Source organism: Anolis sagrei, chromosome 1 (assembly GCF_037176765.1).
Source record: "Anolis sagrei isolate rAnoSag1 chromosome 1, rAnoSag1.mat, whole genome shotgun sequence".
In the NCBI taxonomy this organism is placed as follows: domain Eukaryota; kingdom Metazoa; phylum Chordata; class Lepidosauria; order Squamata; family Dactyloidae; genus Anolis; species Anolis sagrei.
Window position 1 is genome coordinate 10,938,492 of NC_090021.1, and position 21,194 is coordinate 10,959,685.

The window sequence follows — 21,194 nt, forward strand, 5'->3', positions numbered from 1 at the left end:
AAGCCTGTCAATTTATTGAAACCATTACACGGCTGGCGGGGACGAGAGATAGGGCCTTCTCGGTGGTGGCCCCTCGACTGTGGAACGCCCTTCCCACGGACATTAGACTAGCTCCATCATTAATGGTATTCCACAAAAAAGTGAAAACCTGGTTGTTTGAGTAGGCGTTCGAATAGTCAGTGCAATGAGTGTAATGAACATAGGAATGGAACAATGGATGACGGATGTGGATCATGTTTTTCAGTGACGAGACGCTAGTGAATGGCTATTGTTGTTAATTGTATACTTTTCTATAATATGTTATGATATTAACTGTTTTTTATACCGTGTGTTGATAGCATTGAATTTTTGCTGTTCTTGTTAATCGCTGTGAGTCGCCAAAGGGCTGAGAACAGCGGTATACAAATAAAGTAAATAAATAAATAAATAATAAATAAATAAATAAATAAATGTTTGGTGTTCAAGAACAAAATAAACAACATATTCTTGTTTTATTCCACCTGAAGAGTTTGTGTGGCTTCTGGAACATTCTAGTGAAGGAGGTGGCCCATTAATCAATAAATGGTGGCAGCAAAATAAACTGTAATAAATATTTGGTGGCAGCAAAGAAATATATACTATACAGTGGTAGCATCCCACTGTCCTATCTTGTGTGAGAGGGTGTGTGTGTTCCTCACGGCCTTGACTGGCCATACCTGTCATTCCCTCTTCATCTATTATTGCAACATCAGGTATTTTCAGAGAAATAAGTAGCCATACAGACACCAGTACTGAAATTTACATCAATATATTTATTACACAAACAGAGGGGAAATATCTTATTCACTCGCAATCCATACATTCAAAATACACACTCATCAGTTGATCAGGCTTTGTTGGGAGAAAGGAAGCAGGAGAACAAACACTACCTCCCCTGTATGTCTGGCATACCCTCAATAAGGAAGAGAGTCTTACTTACAGCATGTAAGGATTTTCTTATCCATCATTTGATGGTTTGTGACCATTCTGTTGGACCAAATGGAGCTTCATCAATCATAGAACTAATAGGTTGTTTCAAGTTCCTTAATTTAAAAAGTTTTTGTCTTTGACTGTATAAGCATATCATCTTGAACCCAATGTTCTCAAATCAGTTCATTGATTTTTTTTTATCTCATCAGCACTTTTCTCACCAAAGTTTATGAACTTTGTAGTTCCTTGACTTCTTTGCTCTCCCATAATGCAATTCCCGGGTTCTATGTTGAAATGGTGGCTTCAACTTGCTATGTTTTAGTAGGCCTCAGCCAGACCACAGGCACGCAATCTATTCATTACATACAGATTGATAGTTTTGTGACACGGCACCAGCTTGGAATGACTGAGGATGAACCCCAGGTATCTCCAAGAAGAATGGAGTGGGACATCAGAAAATCAAGTAGTTAGTGCAAAGCCTGCCATTTTCATGGAGCTGAAGAAAATGGATCCGTGCACAAGCCTACTGTGTAGTACATTCAACTGATACTATCTTCTGAGTTTGCTTGTAATAATAGAGTAACATGATTGGAGGAGAAAAACGCATTAGTTGGAGAAAAACAATACATACTGGGGATGGGAGACAGCTGTGCTGTGTTGGGCCAAAATTTGGTTGTAGAATGCAGGCTTCAAGAAGGGTCAGAACAAAATCAGCTTCTGAGCTCTGTAAAGATGAGTGTTGAGTTATAGAACTCTTGACTGGCCATACCTGCCATTATCGCTTCATCTATTATTGCAGCATCAGGTACTTTCATAGAATCATAGAATCAAAGAGTTGGAAGAGACCTCATGGGCCATCCAGTCCAACCCCCTGCCAAGAAGCAGGAATATTGCATTCAAATCACCCCTGACAGATGGCCATCCAGCCTCTGTTTGAAAGCTTCCAAAGAAGGAGCCTCCACCACACTCCGGGACAGAGAGTTCCACTGCTGAACGGCTCTCACAGTCAGGAAGTTCTTCCTCATGTTCAGATGGAATCTCCTTTCTTATGGTTTGAAGCCATTGTTTCGTGGCCTAGTCTCCAGGGAAGCAGAAAACAAGCTTGCTCCCTCCTCCCTGTGGCTTCCTCTCAAATATTTATACATGGCTATCATATTTCCTCTCATCCTTCTCTTCTTCAGTCTAAACACGCCCAGCTCCTTAAGCCGCTCCTCATAGGGCTTGTTCTTCAGACCCTTGATCATTTTAGTTGCCCTCCTCTGGACACATTCCAGCTTCTCAATATCTCTCTTGAATTGTGGTGCCCAGAATTGGACACAATATTCCAGGTGCGGTCTAACCAAAGCGGAATAGAGCATGGGTAGCATGTCTTCCCTAGAACTAGACACAAGGCTCCTCTTGATGCAGGCCAAAATCCCATTGTTTTTCTTTTTTTTTTTTGCCGCCACATCACATTGTTGGCTCATGTTTAACTTGTTGTCCACAAGGACTCCAAGATCAGAGAAATAAGTAGCCATACAGACACCAGTACTGAAATTTACATTCATGTATTGATGACACAAACAGAGGGGAAACATCTTATTCACTCAAGACGTTCACTCATAATCCATACATTCAAAATGCATACTCATCAGTTGATCAGGCTTTGTTGGGAGAAAGGAAGCAGGAGAACAAACACTACCTCCCCTGTATATCTGGCGTACCCTCAATAAGGAAGAGAGTCTTACTTACAGTATGTAAGGATTTTCTTATCCATCATTTGATGATTTGTGACCATTCTGCTTGACCAAATGGAGCTTCATCATTAACGAACTAATAGGTTGTTTCAAGTTCCTTAATTTAAAAGGAACAATACATATATTGGCTCACATCTTTGGCACAATGGAGTTGTTTTTTTAAATTGAGAATTGTAGTTTTTTGATGTATCACAAACATAGAATGGCCAAGGCTAAATCTGAGGTATCACCAAGAAGAATGGAGTGAAACACCAGAAAAACAGCTGGTGGTGAATGCCAAGTCTGCCATTTTAAAGGACCTGAACCCTGGACCAGGCCCGTAGCCAGGATTTTGATTCGGGGGGGGGGGGGGGGGGGGCTGAGTCTGAGTGAAAGAGGGTTTACCCTAGCAAACCTTTTGTATCATTACCCCAATACCCCCATGCATATGAGATATATTGAGCATGGTGATCAGATCATGATATTAATAAACATAACAGTTTAAATAATGTACCAGTAAGGCCTTTTCGCAGACCACCATGAGAATTTCGGGGGGGGGGGGGGGTATATATACTCCACTTGCTTTACCACCATGAGTTCATCTGAAGATGCTAGCTACAGATGCAGGTGAAACGTCTGGAGAAAATACTTCTTGAATATGACCATATAGCCTGGAAACCACACAACACACCAGTGAACAAGGCATGTTTATTTGAGACAAATGTGTAAATTAAGAAAGAAGATGGCATTCAAAATAACACACCTTCTTTGCTACATTCTCATAATGAGCCAAATACTGAAATAAAGTTAGCTTGTGACTTATTAAGAATAGTAAGAATCTAGAAAAAAAATATGTAAAATGAATGCAGCAAAGACAATTCATTGATGTTGATTATCCATTTTAGATGGACCCCATCCTGAAATGATGCCTAAGGCAAGGCAATCTTTCCCAATAATGTACTGTACAAGGTGGGAGACATGGAAAACTCAGGCAATCTATCACCCAGTCCTGGTAAAAAGTTGAAGAGTTAAGAAGCTAGAATAGTATAGAGGTGGAATCCCATCACCCAAATTTCAAAATGATGGATGATGTAGCTCAGTGATAGATAAACTGGTTTTACTTTTTTTTTATTTTAAGAACTTTTTGATATGTATATTTTGTGAATGCTAAATATGTTTTTAACTATAGTAATTTACTTTGAGAGCCAAACTGGGGAAATGTTGATGTGTAAATATTAACAAAAGATTAGGATGTTCTGGTGTGTTTGCACTGGTTGTTCCAATTAAATGAATCCAAATCAGTTCATCTGTAAAGATGACATGGGTTTGGTAGGCCCATAAATAGCTGGACATTCGATTGATTGCTAGATGCGGAAACTTTCTCTCCGACTATCCAACTTGAGTTCCTGATCAACCTTTGACAATGCAGATCAGCTGGCTTTCCATACTTATCCTTTCAGGAATGATCTTACTTTGTGAAGGTAAGAAGATTCAGACCCTGGCATAGTGATAGGGTCACCTACTGTTTCTTCACCCATTGAGACAATATCCTTTGCTGTCCTTTGATATGTTCATCTTGCCTTCTGCCAATTTCTTTATGAGTTTTAACTTTTTCTCCCCAGGAGAAAAATTCTCAGATACATCATGTCGGGTCAAGGGTGGAGCATGTATGAAGAAGAAGCTGTGTGGAGACTGGAAAGAACTTGGAAAATGTGGGTTAATGGAAAGGTGCTGTAAGCCTGGTAATACCGACAGCGGCGGTGAATAGTAAGTAATGCAATTTTCCTGCGTCTTGACAGGGGGTTGGACTGGATGGCCGACAAGGTCTCTTCTAACTCTGTGATTCTATGACTGATCTTTCTATTCAACAGTATATCTTTATTCTGAAGGATCTTGTTTAGTTCCTTTGTGGCTATGCTTCTAAGTCTTAAGCCCCTTCCACACTGCCATATAAAACCAGATTATCTGCTTTAAACTTGATTATATGGCAGCATAGATTTATATAATCCAGTTCAAAACAAATAATGTGGGAGATCTATTTTGATCATCTGGATTATATGGCTGTGTAGAATCTTCTTCTGATTTCTTGACTGCAGTCTTCCTTTTGACCAATGATTAAATAAAGGTATAAGAAATCTTTGACTATACCAATATTGGATATATTTATTAACACACTGGATTTTCTTATGTGTTGACTTATTTTTCAATTTTACCAATGTGTCAAAGAACATGACATCAAAATGATCAAAAATTCAACGTATCCAACCTTTGCTTATCCAACATTCCATATTATCCAATGCGCCTTGGCTACTTCTGGCTTGGAAGAATGAAAACAAGGCTCTTCCTCAGAAAATTGCAACAAGGCTCTCCTTCCTTCCTTCCTTCCTTCCTTCCTTCCTTCCTTCCTTCCTTCCTTCCTTCCTTCCTTCCTTCTTCTCTTCCTTCTCTGGCTCCTGCTCTGGACTCTACTTCCCTCCTTGCTGTTTCTCTCCTCCCTGGGAATTCGCATTCAGCCAGGCAAGGCTTTGGGAAAGCGGCCTTCGCGTGGGTGAAGGGGGAGCCCTGCCAAGGCTGCCTGCTGCCCTGGTTACTCAGCCAACCTTGCTCTCTGGTGCTCTTGACCTTGGCATCCATCCTCACCTCGCCTCCCTCCCTGCAGCCCTGCCCATCTCTTTCTCTGTCACTGTCACTCTTTTGCCAGCAGCAGAAATGTTTGCTTTATGGAAGAGGGAAAGAAAGAAAGAAAGAAAGAAAGAAAGAAAGAAAGAAAGAAAGAGTGTGGCACTGAAGGCGAGAGGCAAGGAAAGGGGAGTTGTGTGAGGGAGGAACCTGGGAGAGATGTCAAGAGCCCCCATTCCCTCCCTCCTGCCTTTGCTCAGGTTTAATAGACTTTTCCTTAATCCTGCCATATTATCTGACATTTTCACTTATCCAATGTTCTGGCAACCCATTTATGTTGGATAAGCGAGACTCTGCTGTACCAATTACAATCCTTCAATGCCTGAGGTGTCAGATATCCTGACAGTTGAATGAATGACAGGACATAAATTCCATGTGCCCAATGGGATGCCGGGGCTGCCTCAGATTAAAGGCCCTTGGATTTCCTTAAAACAGAGTCTTTAGATTGCTTAAAGGTTCAACAAAGTTCTTTATTATTGAAAACAAACAGGTACTTTAAGGCTTTTTAAATAGTCTATTGGCTCTCTCAATCTTGTTCACTGGGAGCAGGCACTATCTTCATAAACTGTAATTTACCTAATGGGAAAATCCTTAACTTCTAATCTGGGCAGTCTGTCTTTGCCTCTGTTGGCGTGGAGCCCCTACACCTGGTACCAACTGCTTCTGGCTTCCGCGAGTGACCCTTACCAAGCGGAGCTTTGTAGACTTCCAGGGGAAAAAAGAAGGAATTCAGGCTTCGGTGATGGCTGACTGAAGTCCCTCAGCGAAGGAGCTGCAGGGCTGTATAACCCCAGTCAAACTGTAGGCTGTATATCTCCCCGGCCAAGCCGTAGAAGACAAAGCTTTCTACAGGAGCTCTTGGTATTATGTCCTGCATGAAAAGCTTCTCTGTGTGGACTGACCCAAAAAGGCTCCTATTCCCTCCAAAAACCCAAAAGGGGGCAGGACCAGGGAACCTAACTATAATTGACAGGTGGCTTGCCCTATGACTGCAAACTTTAACAGGAAGCCACCCTGCTGCAAAATCCCAAGCCTAGGATTGCAGGCAAACCTTTAATATAAAGCAAATAAAGTTGGAGCCCTTGGTACTGCCGTACCAGAACAGATAGGCAATTTTGATCTTTCTGATATTTCAAGTGATGTTTCAGGAAAAACAGCAGCATGCAAAACCCAACTAAATTGATCATTGGTTTGGTTGTAAATGTCAGGTATATACTTTAAAAGTACCCCCCCCCTCTCTCTCTCTCTCTCTCTCTATATATATATATATATATATTCCAAGGAAGAAATAATGTATTGTAATGGATACAGACAGAAAAGTATGACCATACCAACACATTATTATTTTATGCCACAAAATCACAAATGATGATTTTAGAAAGTGTTGCTGGGAGAAATTATTCTACAGAATTCTCCTAATTTACTAAGACTAAATTTAACAGGTATCTTTCCCATTTTCCAGTACAGGCTACTTGTGTTGACTTGCCATCATTTTAGGAAAAGTTTGAAAATTATGATTGATTTCTCATAGATCCATAGATGGGATCTCTTTACTGACTTTTGCAGTCCCTTCTCAAAACTCAGGACTTCTACCACACAAATAACATTCAACTGTAATTTTCATACATGGCATGATATAAAATTCCTTCCCCTGGTTTCTGTATGTAGTGTAATTTTAAAAAAATATATAATTTTCTTGCAGAGAATGAATGAAAATGAACATCTGTGAACGCCTGTCATTTGGAACCTAAAGGAAATGTATCACTGGCGTATTGAGCTTAATCTTCACAAATCCACCAATCAAGCCATCCTTCTGCTTTATAACATTGGAAATGATTTGAATAAATACCTGCTTGATTGCAAGAGTTTTCCTCATGTGTATTTATGGTCATGGACAAAGTTAGCCATGGAAAACCACTGGGTGACCTTGGGCAAATCACATTCTTTCAGTCTCTAAACAAACTTGTAATAAGTCAAAATGACTAGCCATCACTCAGAAATGGTTGCCATGTTGAATCGGATTTATTTATTTACTTACTTACTTTATTTACTTTATTTATATACCGCTTTTCTCAGCCCTCAGGCGACTCAAAGCGGTGAACAACATCAATACAAAACATTACGAGACAAGTATAGGGCAATTAAAAACAATTGTAGCATAAATCATTAAACATCCGTATAACAATCATTAGCGCCTCAACAGTAAAATCAGAATCCAGTCTCGTCATCCATTATTCCGTATTCCTATGTTCAATTACACTGTTTAATCAAATGCTTGTTCAAACAGCCAGGTCTTCACTTTCCTCCGAAACACCAGCAGGGAGGGGGTTCTGATATCTGCAGGCAGGGCGTTCCACAGCCGAGGGGCCACCACTGAGAAGGCCCTGTCTCTCGTCCCCGCCAAGCGTGCCTGTGATACAGGCGGGACAGAGAGCAGGGTCTCCCCAGATGATCTTAGTGTCCTAGCCAGTTCATAGGAGGAGATGAGTTCAGAGAGGTAAGTAGGGCCAGAACCATTTCCCAGGCACCAGCACTGAAATCTCTGATCAACCACAGAAACTTAATTGTATGTCTTTGGACAAGGCACACTCTCACTGCTAAAGAGGAAGACTACGGCAAGCCTGGCTCCCCTCCCCCCCCCCCCATTGTTGCTAATGCAACACAGGAAGCGTCATGTGTTGCTGCCATGGTGGCATATGCCAGTTCCTTTTTAGTTTTGCTACAGAACCCTGCCGGAAGTAGCTGTACATCATGGAATGGGAATCGGCGGGCTCTGTTGCATAACTAAAGAGGAACCAGAGTATGCTGCCAAATAATGGCCCGTCTGGTGTATGTATGTCTTTAAATGATAAAAAAAAAAGTTTAACTCTTGGACGAGGAAAAAGTAGTTACTTTAAACTTCCTGAAGGTCTCTTGGTATGCCAGGATATCTTAAGTTCCTTACATGCACTAACCAAAGCCCCTTCCACATAGATATCTTAGAATCTGATCCTGGATTATCTGCTTTAAACTGAATTATATGAGTCACTAGTGTCAAATAATTTGGGATAAGAAGATAATCTGGGATCAGATCCTGGGATATAGGGGAAGTATGGAAGGGGTCCAAGAACATTCCAAAAAGGATAACTATTGAAATCAATGAGTTGTTGTGAGTTTTCCGGGATTTATGGCCATGTTCAAGAAGTATTCTCTCCTGATGTTTTGCCTGCATCTATGGCAGGCATCCTCAGAGGTTACAAAGTTTGTTGGAAACTAGGAAAATTGGGTTTATATATCTGTGAAATGTCCAGGGTGGGAGAAAGAACTCTTGTCTGCTTGAGACAAGAATAAATGTTTCAGTTGGCTTCCATGATTAGCACTGAATGGCCAAAGAGTTTCAAGGTTTGGCTTCTTACTGCCTGGGGGAAATCCTTTGTTGGGAGGTGATTAGCTGGCTCTGAATCTTTCTTGTCTGGATTTCCCCTGTTTTTGAGGATTGTTCTTTATTTACTGTTATGATTTTAGAATTCTTAATACTGGTAGGAAGATTTTGTTTATTTTCATGGTCTCTTCCTTTCTGTTGAAATTGTCCACATGCTTATGAATTTCAGTGGCTTCTCTGTGTAGTCTGACATAGTAGTTGTTGGAGTGGTCCAACATTTCTGTGTTCTCAAATAATATGCTGTGTCCAGGTTGGTTCATCAAGAAGCCATAGAAATACTTCTGGAACATGGCCATACACGGACTGGATGAGAGCTAACAAATTGAAACTGAATCCAGACAAGACAGAGGTCCTATTGGTCAGTCGGAAGGCCGAACAGGGTATAGGGTTACAGCCTGTGTTGGATGGGGTTACACTCCCCCTGAAAGGCGCAGGTTCGCAGCTTGGGAGTGATCCTGGACTCACCGCTGAGCCTGGAACCCCAGGTCTCGGCGGTGGCCGGGAGAGCTTTTGCGCAATTAAAACTTGTGCACCAGTTGCGCCCGTACCTTGGGAAGTCTGATCTGGCCACAGTGGTCCACGCTCTTGTCACATCCCGAATAGACTACTGCAACGCGCTCTACGTGGGGTTGCCCTTGAAGACGGTTCGGAAACTTCAACTAGTCCAGCGAGCGGCAGCCAGATTGCTCACCGGAGCGACATACAGGGAGCACACCACCCCCCTGTTGTGCCAGCTCCACTGGCTGCCGGTGCAGTTCCGAGCACAATTCAAGGTGCTGGCTTTGACCTACAAAACCCTGTACGGTTCCGGTCCAGTGTATCTGTCCGAACGTATCTCCCCTTACGTCCCACCCCGGAGTTTGAGATCAGCTGGGGAGGCACTGCTCTCGACCCCACCACTGTCACAAGTGAGGCTGGTGGGGACGAGGAGCAGGGCTTTCTCAGTGGTGGCCCCTCACCTGTGGAACTCACTCCCGGGGGAAATCAGGACATCATCATCCCTCCTCTCCTTTAGGAGGAGGGTGAAGACGTGGCTTTGGGACCAGGCCTTCGGGCAATCTGGCAATTAAATCAGATGAATACGACCAGCAGGATTGAAGAAGTGGAATTGAGAATGAGATCTATGAGTTAGTGAATGCTGACCATGTGGGGGGATGATTTGGGTTTGTATGGGGCTTTTACTGATTTTATTGATTTTATTGGTATTATGTATGAATTGTTGTTAACTATTAATTGTAATAATTTTGTATTGATTGTTTTGTGACGCGGGCATCAAATGGTGCCTTGCTTTTGTAAGCCGCCCTGAGTCCCCCCCGTGGTGAGAAGGGCGGGGTATAAGAACCTGTAATAAATAATAATAAATAATAAATACAGCTTGGAAAACACACAACAAGCCAGTGATTCCATCCATGAAAGCATTTGACAATAATATGAAATCAAGCTTATTTGCATCAATGACGTTTGATCAGGATATAAAGTTGTCCAGCTGCACGGGAAGGTTCTGTTTCTCCTGGAAGGCTGAATGCCCAGCAATGCATAGGACTTTGTGTAAATTATAAGGCCTGTGGATTAGTGGTCCTGACACAATGTACTCAAACAATTGCATTAAGTTCAACACACAATGTCCCTAAAAATGACACAGTACCTAAGATGAAGGAAGTGTGGTGTAGAACATTCAGTTGATAATATCTTCTGGATTTGTTGGATTGGAATAATAGAGTCACATCTTTGAACCAAGGGAATCCAACCATATCATCTGTACATATGATTTCTTCTTGCCTTGCACACTCTGTCTTCTCGAGGATTACTCTGCTGTGAAATGAGCAATTGGAATTATATAAAGATCATTCCTGTGATAAGTTTGGTGGGCAAATAATAATAATAATAATAATAATAATAATAATTCAATGAGATACTGCAAACTGGAAACATCAGCAAATGGATAAAAACTGGGAAGACATATTTGATACAGAAAGAACCAGCAAAAGGGATAATACCAGGAAACAACAGGCCAATAACGTGTCTGCCTACAATGTTCAAACTGCTGACAGGAATAGCTGATCAAATCCAGGCAGGCCCGTAGCCAGGATTTCGTTTCGGGGGGGGGGGGGGGGGGAATTTTTTCAGGGGGGGTTTCGGGGGGCTGAGTTTTGGGGGGGGGGCTGAGTGAGTGAAAGAGGGTCTACCCTAGCAAACCTTTTGTATCATTACCCCAATACCCCCATGCATATGGGATATATTGAGCATGGTGATCAGATCATGATATGAATAAACATAACAGTTTAAGTAATGCACCAGTAAGGCCTTCTCGCGAACCACCATGAGAATTTCGGGGGGAGGGGCTTCAGCCTGAATCCAGGAGTACTTGGAGGAAAATAGCATCTTGCCAGTAGAACAAAAAGGCAATAAAAGAAGAAGTAGGGGCATGAAAGATCAGCTACAAAGTTTGTTGGTGACTGAGTCGCCCTGAAAAATTCCTCTATGGATGCTAACAGTTCCATAGTTTTTGTTGCCCATGAACAACATAGTTTTCCATTGTTTATGACTGAGGTAGTCATTAGGGATGGGCGGTTTCGTTCGTTAATTTCATAATTCGTTAATAATTCGTATTTAAAGTGGCTTACGATCCGATATTGAACCATTCAGGAGCAACTAAAAATCGAAACGAATTTTTAAAATTTATTTCGTAATTGTTTCGAAATTGTTTCGAAATTGTTTCGTTATTATTTCGTTATTATTTCCGTATGTCTGGTGCAAGTTTTATAGTTGTTGTTTGTTTTATCAGTGATAAAAAATAAATTATCACACCAACAGTCAACAACAGAGGGAGAGGGAAGCTTCAGAAGTTCCCCCTGCCCCATTTGGAGGGTTTTTTTAGCGTATTGCGCAATCGCGTCCGCCATTAACGAATCGATTCATTATTGTTTTGAAATTGTTTCGTAATTTCCGAAATTTCGTAAATATCGAACTTTTTTAAAGAAAAATTTCGGAATTCTTTTAAAAAACGAAACTCAAAAACCCCCTAAAAACGAATTGAGTTTAGAAACAATTTTTTCCGTGGTTACCCAGCCCTAGTAGTCATATATTCTAACGGTTGAATGACAGATAGAAAATGTTGATCTTTCCAATATTTGTGGATAATGGGTCTTTCAGCTAGAACAAGAGCATGCAATATCTAACTAAATTAATAATCTACAATGATACCTTGACTTGATTGTTTAATTCATTCCATGAATGAGCCCTTAACTGAAAATGAATTTTCCCATTGAAATGCTATTAATTCATTCCAGTCCACTGGAATGTAAATAAATATATTAACAATAGATGAGAATGTTCTTTTTTGTATGTATGTTCCAAAGCAAATCGTCTGTAAAAATGACATGGGTTTGGTAGGCCCATAAATAGCTGGACATTCGACTGATTGGTAGATGTGGAAACTTTCTCTCTGACTGTCCAACTTGAGTTCCCGATCGACCTTTGACAATGCAGATCAGCTGGCTTTCCATCCTTATCCTTTCAGGAATGATCTTACTTTGTGAAGGTAAGGAAGTGGTCTACAAACACTTAGAAACAAATACGGACATTGCTAATAGTCAACCCGGATTTATCAAAAACAAGTCATGCCAGGGTAATCTGATCTCTTTTTTTTTGGATAGAGTTACAAGCTGGGTAGGTGTGGGGAAGGCCATGGATGTAGCATACCTGAATTTCAGTAAGGCCTTCGACAAGGTCCCCCATGACTTTCTGGCAAACAAACTAGTCCAATGTGGGCAAGGCAAAACTACGGTGAGGTGGATCTGTAATTGGTTAAGTGGACGTACCCAGAGGGTGCTCACCAATGCTTCCTCTTCATCCTGGAAAGAAGTGACAAGTGGAGTGCCGCAGGGTTCCGTCCTGGGCCCGGTCCTGTTCAACATCTTTATTAATGACTTAGATGAAAGGTTAGAAGGCAGGATCATCAAGTTTGCAGATGACACCAAATTGGGAGGGAGAGCCAATACTCCAGAGGACAGGAGCAGGATTCAAAATGATCTTGACAGATTAGGGAGATGGGCCAAAACTAACAAAATGAAGTTCAACAGTAACAAATGCAAAGATACTCCACTTAGGCAGAAGAAATTAAATGCAGAGATAGAGAACGGGGGGCATGTGGCTCGAGAGCAGTATATGTGAAAAAGATCTTGTGGTCCTTGTGGACAACAAGTTATACTTGAGCCAACAATGTGATGCAGCGGCAAAAAAAGCCAATGGGATTTTGGCCTGCATCAATAGGAGTATAGTGTCTATATCTAGGGAAGTCATGCTACACCACTATTCTGCCTTGGTTAGACCACACTTGGAATATTGTGTCCACTTATGGGCACCACAGTTGAAGAGAGATATTGACAAGCTGGAGGGTGTCCAGAGGAAGTCGACTAAAATGATCAAGGTTCTGGAGAACAAGCCCTATGAGGAGCGGCTTAAAAAGCTGGGCACGTTTAGCTTGAAGAAGAGAAGGCTGAGAGGAGTCATGATAGCCATGTATAAATATGCAAGAGGAAGTCACAGGGGGAAGGGAGCAAGCTTGTTTTCTGCTGCCTTGGAGACTAGCACGCGGAACAATGGCTTCAAATGACAAGAAAGGAGATTCCATCAGAACATTAGGAAGAACTTCCTGTGAGAGCCATTCAGCAGTGGAACTCTCTGCCACGGAGTGTGGCGGAGGTTCCTTCTTTGGAAGCTTTTAACAGAGGCTGGATGGCCATCTGTCAGGGGTGCTTTGAATGCAATTTTCCTGCTTCTTGGCAGGGGTTTGGACTGGATGGCCCATGAGGTCTCTTCCAACTCTATGATTCTATGATTCTATGGTTGAATGACAGATAGAAAAAGTTGATCTTTCCAATATTTGTGGATAATGGGTCTTTCAGCTAGAACAAGAGCATGCAATATCCAACTAAATTAATAATCTACAATGATACCTTGACTTGATTGTTTAATTCATTCCATGAATGGGCCCTTAACTGAAAATGAATTTTCCTATCGAAATGCTATTAATTCATTCCTGGCCCACTGGAGTGTAAATAAATATATTAACAATAGATGAGAATGTTCTTTTTTGTATGCATGTTCCAAAGCAAATCGTCTGTAAAAATGACACGGGTTTGGTAGGTACATAAATAGCTGGACATTCGACTCATTGGTAGATGTGGAAACTTTCTCTCTGACTGTCCAACGTGAATTCCCAATTGACCATTGACAATGCAGATCAGCTGGCTTTCTATCCTTATCCTTTCAGGAATGATCTTACTTTGTGAAGGTAAGAAGATTCAGACCCAGGCATAGTGGTAGGGTCGCCTAATGTTTCTTTACCCAATGAGACAGTATCCTTTGCTGTCCTTTGATATGTTCATCTTGCCTTCTGCCAATTTCTTTATGAGTTTTAACTTTTTCTCCCCAGGAGAAAAATTCTCAGAAACATCATGTCGGGTCAAGGGTGGAGCATGTATGAAGAAGAAGCTGTGTGGAGACTGGAAAGAGCTTGGAAAATGTGGGTGGTTTACAAAGTGCTGTAAGCCTGGTAATACCGACAGCGGCGGTGAATAGTAAGACTTCTTTCTTGTCTTTTCTCGTTCTTGCTGTTGTTTGTTACTGTTATTAACTGTTGTAAAGTTGACTGTCTTATGGTGGTACTATTAATGAGAGACTCTCCATGCCTCAATCAAACACGTGGCTTTTCTGCTCTCAGTCCCACCCTCATCTCCAGCATGGTTGGTGGGAACGAGAGAGGGAACCTTCTCTTTGGCCGCTCCTTGCCTCTGGAATTCCCCCCCCCCCTTCCCCAAAGAATTAAAAATAGCCCCTCTCTCCTCTTCTTCAAATACCTTTTAAAGACCCATTTGTGTAACCTTAGTTTATGGAGAGAAGAAGATTAATATAAAAGATCTTGGAGTCCTCGTGGCCAATAAGTTAAACATGAACTAACAATGTTATGTGGTGACAAAAAAGCCAATAGGATTTTGGCCAGCATAAATAGGTGTATAATATCTAGATCCAGGGAAGTCATGCTACCCCTCTCTTTGCCTTGGCCAGACCACACCTGGAATTACATGGTGTCTGATTCTGGGCTCTGCAATTGAAGGGAGATGTTGACAAGCTGGAATGCGTCCAGAGGAGGGTGACTCAAATGATCCAGGATCTGGAGAACAAGCCCTATGAGGAGCGGCTTAAAAATCTGGGCACGTTTAGGCTGCAGAAGAGGAGGCTGAGAGGAGACATGATGAGGACCATGTTAAAAGAGACCTCGTGGACCATGCAGTCCAACCCCCTGCCAAGTAGCATGAAAATCACATTTAAAACACCCTTGACAGATGGCCATCCAGTCTTTGTTTAAAAGCATCCAAAGAAGGAGCCTTCACCACAGTCTGGGCAGAGAGTTCCACTGCTGAACAGCTCTCCTTACAATTAGGAAGTTCTTCCTCATGTGTCCCACCTTGTGCAGCACATGATTGGGAAAGGACTTCTTCCCTTAGGTTTCGGTTAGAATCATAGAGTTGGAAGAGACCTCTTGGGCCATCCAGTCCAACGCCCTCCAAAGAAGGAGCCTCCACCACACTCTGGGGCAGAGAGTTTCACTGCTGAACACCTCTCCTTACAGTTAGGAAGTTCTTCCTCATGTTGAGGTGGAATTTCCTTTCCCATAGTTTGAAGCCATTGTTCCATTATGTTCTAGTCCCCAAAGCAGCAGAAAACAAGCTTGCTCTCTCCTCTCTATGACTTTACCTCACATGTATATACATGGCCGTCATCATGTCTCCTCTCATCCTTCTCTTCTTCAGGCTGTTCAGGCTTTTAGCTGTTCCTCATAGGGCTTCTTCTCCAGATTCTTGGTCATTTTATTTGCCCTCCTCTGGACACATTCCAACTTGTTGACATCTCCCTTAAATTGCTGCTTTCTTCTTTGCCAAAAGATCTTGTCTTTTCTAACTTTACATCCTTTCATAATATCTCTAAAACAGCTTTAGCTTTGCTATCTTAAAAGTACACAAGCCAGAAATAATGTGTTGCAATGGAGCCCAGACAATCCAACAGATGAGTATTTCATGCCATCAAGAAATGTTATTTCAAAAAGGAATTAATGTTAAGCTGACAAGGCTGGTTTCCTTCAAAGAAAACTGAATGAACCAATGTGATGCTTCTCTGATCATCCATTTTTGAAACAACAGTATTGATAATTTTAGAAATTGAAGCTGGGACAAATTATTCTACACATTTTTACAAATTTACTAAGACCAAATTTAACAGATATTCGTCTTAGTTTTAATGCAAACTATTTGATGTATTGTCGAAGGCTTTCATGGCTGGAATCACTGGGCTGTTGTGAGTTTTCCAGGCTGTATGGCCACGTTCCAGAAGCACTCTCTCTGTGGATGCCTGCTGGAGAGAATGCTTCTGGGACATGGCCATACAGCTTGGAAAATTCACAACAACTCACAAACTATTTGTGTTGACTTGCCATAATTTTAGGAAATGCTTTAAAATTATTATCATCCAATTTCTCATCTCTCCATAGACTTTTGCATTTCCTTTACAAAACTCAGGACTTCTTCCATGCAAATGACCTTCAGCTATTATTTTCATACAAAGCATGACAAAAAAAATCCTTTCCCCTGTATGTAGTGTAATTTTTTTTAAAAAATGCATATTTTTCTTGCAGAAAATGAAGGAAAATGAATATGTTTATTTGAACACCAGTTGTGATCCTTCAGAACCTTAAGGAAATTTATTGCTGGTTTATTGAGCTGAAACCTCACGATTCAGCCAATCAAGACATTCTTCTGCTGATTTGAATAAATACCTGATTGATTGCAAGAGTTTTCCTCATGTGTGTTTATGGTCATTGATAACTTCCCACAAAACAACAAAAAATATCTGGCATGCCATGTCCGCAAATGTGTGCTTATATTATTTCACTTCAGGGCACAGTGGTGGCATTTAGTGGATTTATTTCCTCCTACATCATTTCCCTAGCGAATTAGTATCAATGTCAAGATACCATGACAGAGGGTGTTGCAATCCCAGGCGACAGCAGGGCTGAAGAGAAACAACTGGAAAAGCTGATGTGATATGAGGATTGAAAGATTGAACTGCGAAGACTCTGGCACAAGCCAGTCAAGGTGGTCCCAGTGGTGATTGTTGCAGTGCTTAAAGACCTTGGCCTGCACTTAAACACAATCGGTGCTGACAAAATTACCATCTACTATAATATAAATGGGTTCCTGAATGAAATGCATACAACAAAAATACCACTTGTATAACATAAACAATAATATAATATAATTCAACAACAGTATATAAACATGCTGCACTGTTAACCTCACAGCGACAACAAACAATATGGTGCAAATTTTTAGTACAGTTGTATCTTCTTATAAGTAGCTTGTGGATCAGCCGTCCACGACCGGTTTCGGCCTACCTCAGGCCTTCCTCTGGTGGACTGAAATTAATGTACAAATCAATGTTTTACTCCAGTAGCATACATATAGAACATCTGTATCATTAAATATCATAAGTCACAACACATTTAAGTACTTCCAAAGTTATACACTTGAACAAATTTCCTCAGGGGATACAGATATTTTTGAGTCAGTGGTATCTACATCAAAGGAATGAAATGTGGCTATGAGAGTTTGAAAATACTATGTTGAAAATGATTATATTGTGGAAATACTTAATATTCAAGTATTTTACACATTAAGAAATTAGTAAGGTCTTCACACTTGTTATTACATCAATATTTGTTGAACCTATCCATTAAATACCATAAGTTACAACACATTTGAATACTTACAAAATTATACACTTGAGAGGTTGTTCTCCTCAGGAGATACAGATTTTTTAGCTCAGTGGTATCTACTAGGGCTGGGCGGTTTCGTTCGTTAATTTTGTTAATTTCAATTCGTTTCGTAATTGGTTCGTAATTGTTTCGTAATCGTTTCGAAATCATTTCAAAATTGTTTCGTTATTATTTCCGTATGTCTGGTGCAACTTTTATAGCTGTTATTTGTTTTATCAGTGATAAAAAAATAAATTATCACACCAGCAGTCAACAACAGAGGGAGAGGGAAGCTTCAGAAGTTCCCCCTGTCCCATTTGGAGGTTTTTTTAGCGTATTGCGCAATCGCGTCCGCCATTAACGAATCGATTCGTAATTGTTTCGTATTTGTTTCGTAATTTCCGTAATTTCCGAAATTTCGTAAATATCGAACTTTTTTAAAGAAAAATTTCGGAATTCTTTTAAAAAACGAAACACAAAAACCCCCTAAAAACGAATCGAGTTTAGGAACAAATTTTTCCGTGGTTGCACAGCCTTAGTATCTACATAAAGGAATGAAATGTGGCTACGAGAGTTTGAAAATTACTATGTTAAAATGATTATTTTGTAGAAATATTAAAGTATTTTACACATTAAGACGGTACTCACATGATACTCTGCTCTATGTTGAGTTCTGGCTTCGAGTATGGAAAAGATCTGTGGGTTCCCTCTATTTAAAGGGAAAAGAACTACTTCAGGTGAAAAGGGGAAGCTCAGTTAGAGCCATAGGAGCAAGGGTTGTGAACAGCAACCACCAGATGGCACTGTGCGTGCTCTCCATGTATTTAAGTAGGGATGTATAGTGTAATTGAGGTCCAGAGATTATGTGAAACAGTTGTACAAATTTAGTTCATTCAGACCATGTGGGTATTCTGTCCTTAATTTCAGAACTCTAACAAAACTCTCAAAATTTCATAATAAATGGCAGTTCCTAATTGGTTCTGTCATTAAAATCACCAATAATGAATTAATAATTAAATTTTGAAAGTTTTGTTAGAGTTCTAAAATTTTCACCACCAGAACTTTAGTTTTGTAAGTACTTTAGAACCATTTAGAACCATGGATTGCCCAAGCCTAATAGCCAATACTCCAGAGGACAGGAGCAGAATTCAAAACTATCTTGACAGATTAGAGAGATGGGCCAAACCTAACAAAATGAAGTTCAACAGGGACAAATGCAAGATACTCCACTTAGGCAGAAGAAATGAAATGCAAAGATATAGATTGGGGAGCTCGTGGCTTGAGAGCAGTATATGTGAAAAAGATCTTGGGGTCCTTGTGGACACCAAGTTAAACATGAGCTAACAATGTGATGCAACGGCAAAAAAAAGTCAATGGGGATTTTGGCCATCAATAGAAGTCTAGTGTCTAGATCCAGGGAAATTATACTACACGTCTATTCTGCCTTGGTTATACCACACCTGGAATATTGTGTCCAATTATGGTCACCACAGTTGAAGAGAGAGCTGAAGGGTGTCCAGAGGAGGGTCAATAAAATGATCGAGGGTCTGGAGAAGAAGACTTATGAGGAGTGGCTTAAAAAGCTGGGCATGTTTAGCCTGAAGAAGAGAAGGCTGAGAGGAGTCATGATAGCCATGTATAAATATGTGAGAGGAAGTCATAGGGAGGATGCAGCAAGCTTGTTTTATGCTGCCCTGGAGACTAGGACGCGGAACAATAGCTTCAAACGACAAGAAAGGAGATTCCATCAGAACATTAGGAAGAACTTCCTGACCGTAAGAACTGTTCAGCAGTGGAACTCTCTGCCCTGGAGGTGTGGTGGTGGCTCCTTCTTTGGAGCCTTTTAACCAGAGGCTGGATGGCCATCTGTCAGGGGTGCTTTGAATGCAATTTTCCTGCTTCTTGGCAGGGGGTTGGACTGGATGGCCCACGAGGTCTCTTCCAACTCTATAATTTTATGGTTGAATGACAGATAGAAAATGTTGATCTTTCCAATATTTGTGGATAATGGGTCTTTAAGCTAGGACAAGAACATGCAATATCCAACCAAATTAGTCATCTACAAGGATGCCTTGACTTAATTGTTCAATTCATTCCATTATTATTATTATTATTATTATTATTATTATTATTATTATTATCAACTTTATTTGTACCCCGCTAGCATCTCCTGAAGGACCCGATGCGGCTTACAAAGGCCAAGGCCTCAAAACACAACATAACAATAAAACACCTAAAGCAAATTAAAAACAATTAAAGCAATATTAAACAATATTAAACAACAAGCAATAAACAATACATCAAGACACTATAAAACTGGGTCGGGCCAGAGTAATGGGTACAAGGATTAAAAGTGCTGATGTGACAGTGATATGTAAGGATTATAGGTAAGTGCAGTGTGCGGTGTGCAGCAATCTCAGTTCTAAAAACGTGCTTCTGGGACTTGTTATTGGAGATTCCTATTCTGGAAAGGCACATTGGAACAGCCAGGTCTTCAAGTTCTTTCTAAAGACTGCCAATGTAGGGGCCTGTCTAAGATCTTTTGAGAGGGTGTTCCAGAGTCAGGGGGCCACCACAGAAAAAACCCTGTCTCGCGTTCCTACCAAACGCTGGCGGGATCACGAGCAGGGCCTCTCCGGATGAATGAAGTGAGCATGTGGGTTCGTAAACGGAAATACGGTCACACACGTAGGATGGGCTTTGTAGGTAAGGGCTTTGTTTAGGGCTTTGTAGGTAAGCACCTGGACCTTGAATTGGACTCGGAAAATGAACGGCAGCCAATGGAGCTCCTTGAACAGGAGGGTTGACCTCTCTCTGTAAGGAGCCCCAGTTAACATCCTGTCTGCTACCCGTTGGACCAGTTGGAATTTCTGAGCCGTTTTCAAGGACAGCCCCACGTAGAGCGCATTACAATAATCCAATCTAGAGGTGACCAAGGCATGGACCACCCCGGCGAGATCAGCCTTCGCTAGGTACGGTCGCAGTTGGCGCACGAGTCTCAATTGTGCAAAAGCCCTCCCGGACACTGTCGACGCCTGAGCCTCAAGCGTAAGTGATGAATCCAGGAGGACTCCCAAACTGCAGACCTGTGGCTTCAAGGGGAGTGTAACCCCGTCCAACAAAGGTTGCCACCCTATACCCCTTCACAAAGTAAGATCATTCCTGAAAGGATAAGGATGGAAAGCCAGAATAGGGTGTATAGGGGTGTATACCCCTAAACACCCTATTCCATGACTGAGCCCTTCTCTGTGATTGCTCCCCGGCTTTGGAACTCCCTTCCTGGCGAGATCAGGTTGGACTCCTCCCTCCTGTCCTTTAGAAGGATCATAGAATCATAGAATCATAGAATCAAAGAGTTGGAAGAGACCTCATGGGCCATCCAGTCCAACTCCCTGCCAAGAAGCAGGAATATTGCATTCAAATCACCCCTGACAAATGGCCATCCAGCCTCTGCTTAAAAGCTTCCAAAGAAGGAGCCTCCACCACACTCCGGGGCAGAGAGTTCCACTGCTGAACGGCTCTCACAGTCAGGAAGTTCTTCCTAATGTTCAGATGGAATCTCCTCTCTTGTAGTTTGAAGCTATTGCTCCGCGTCCTAGTCTCCAAGGAAGCAGAAAAC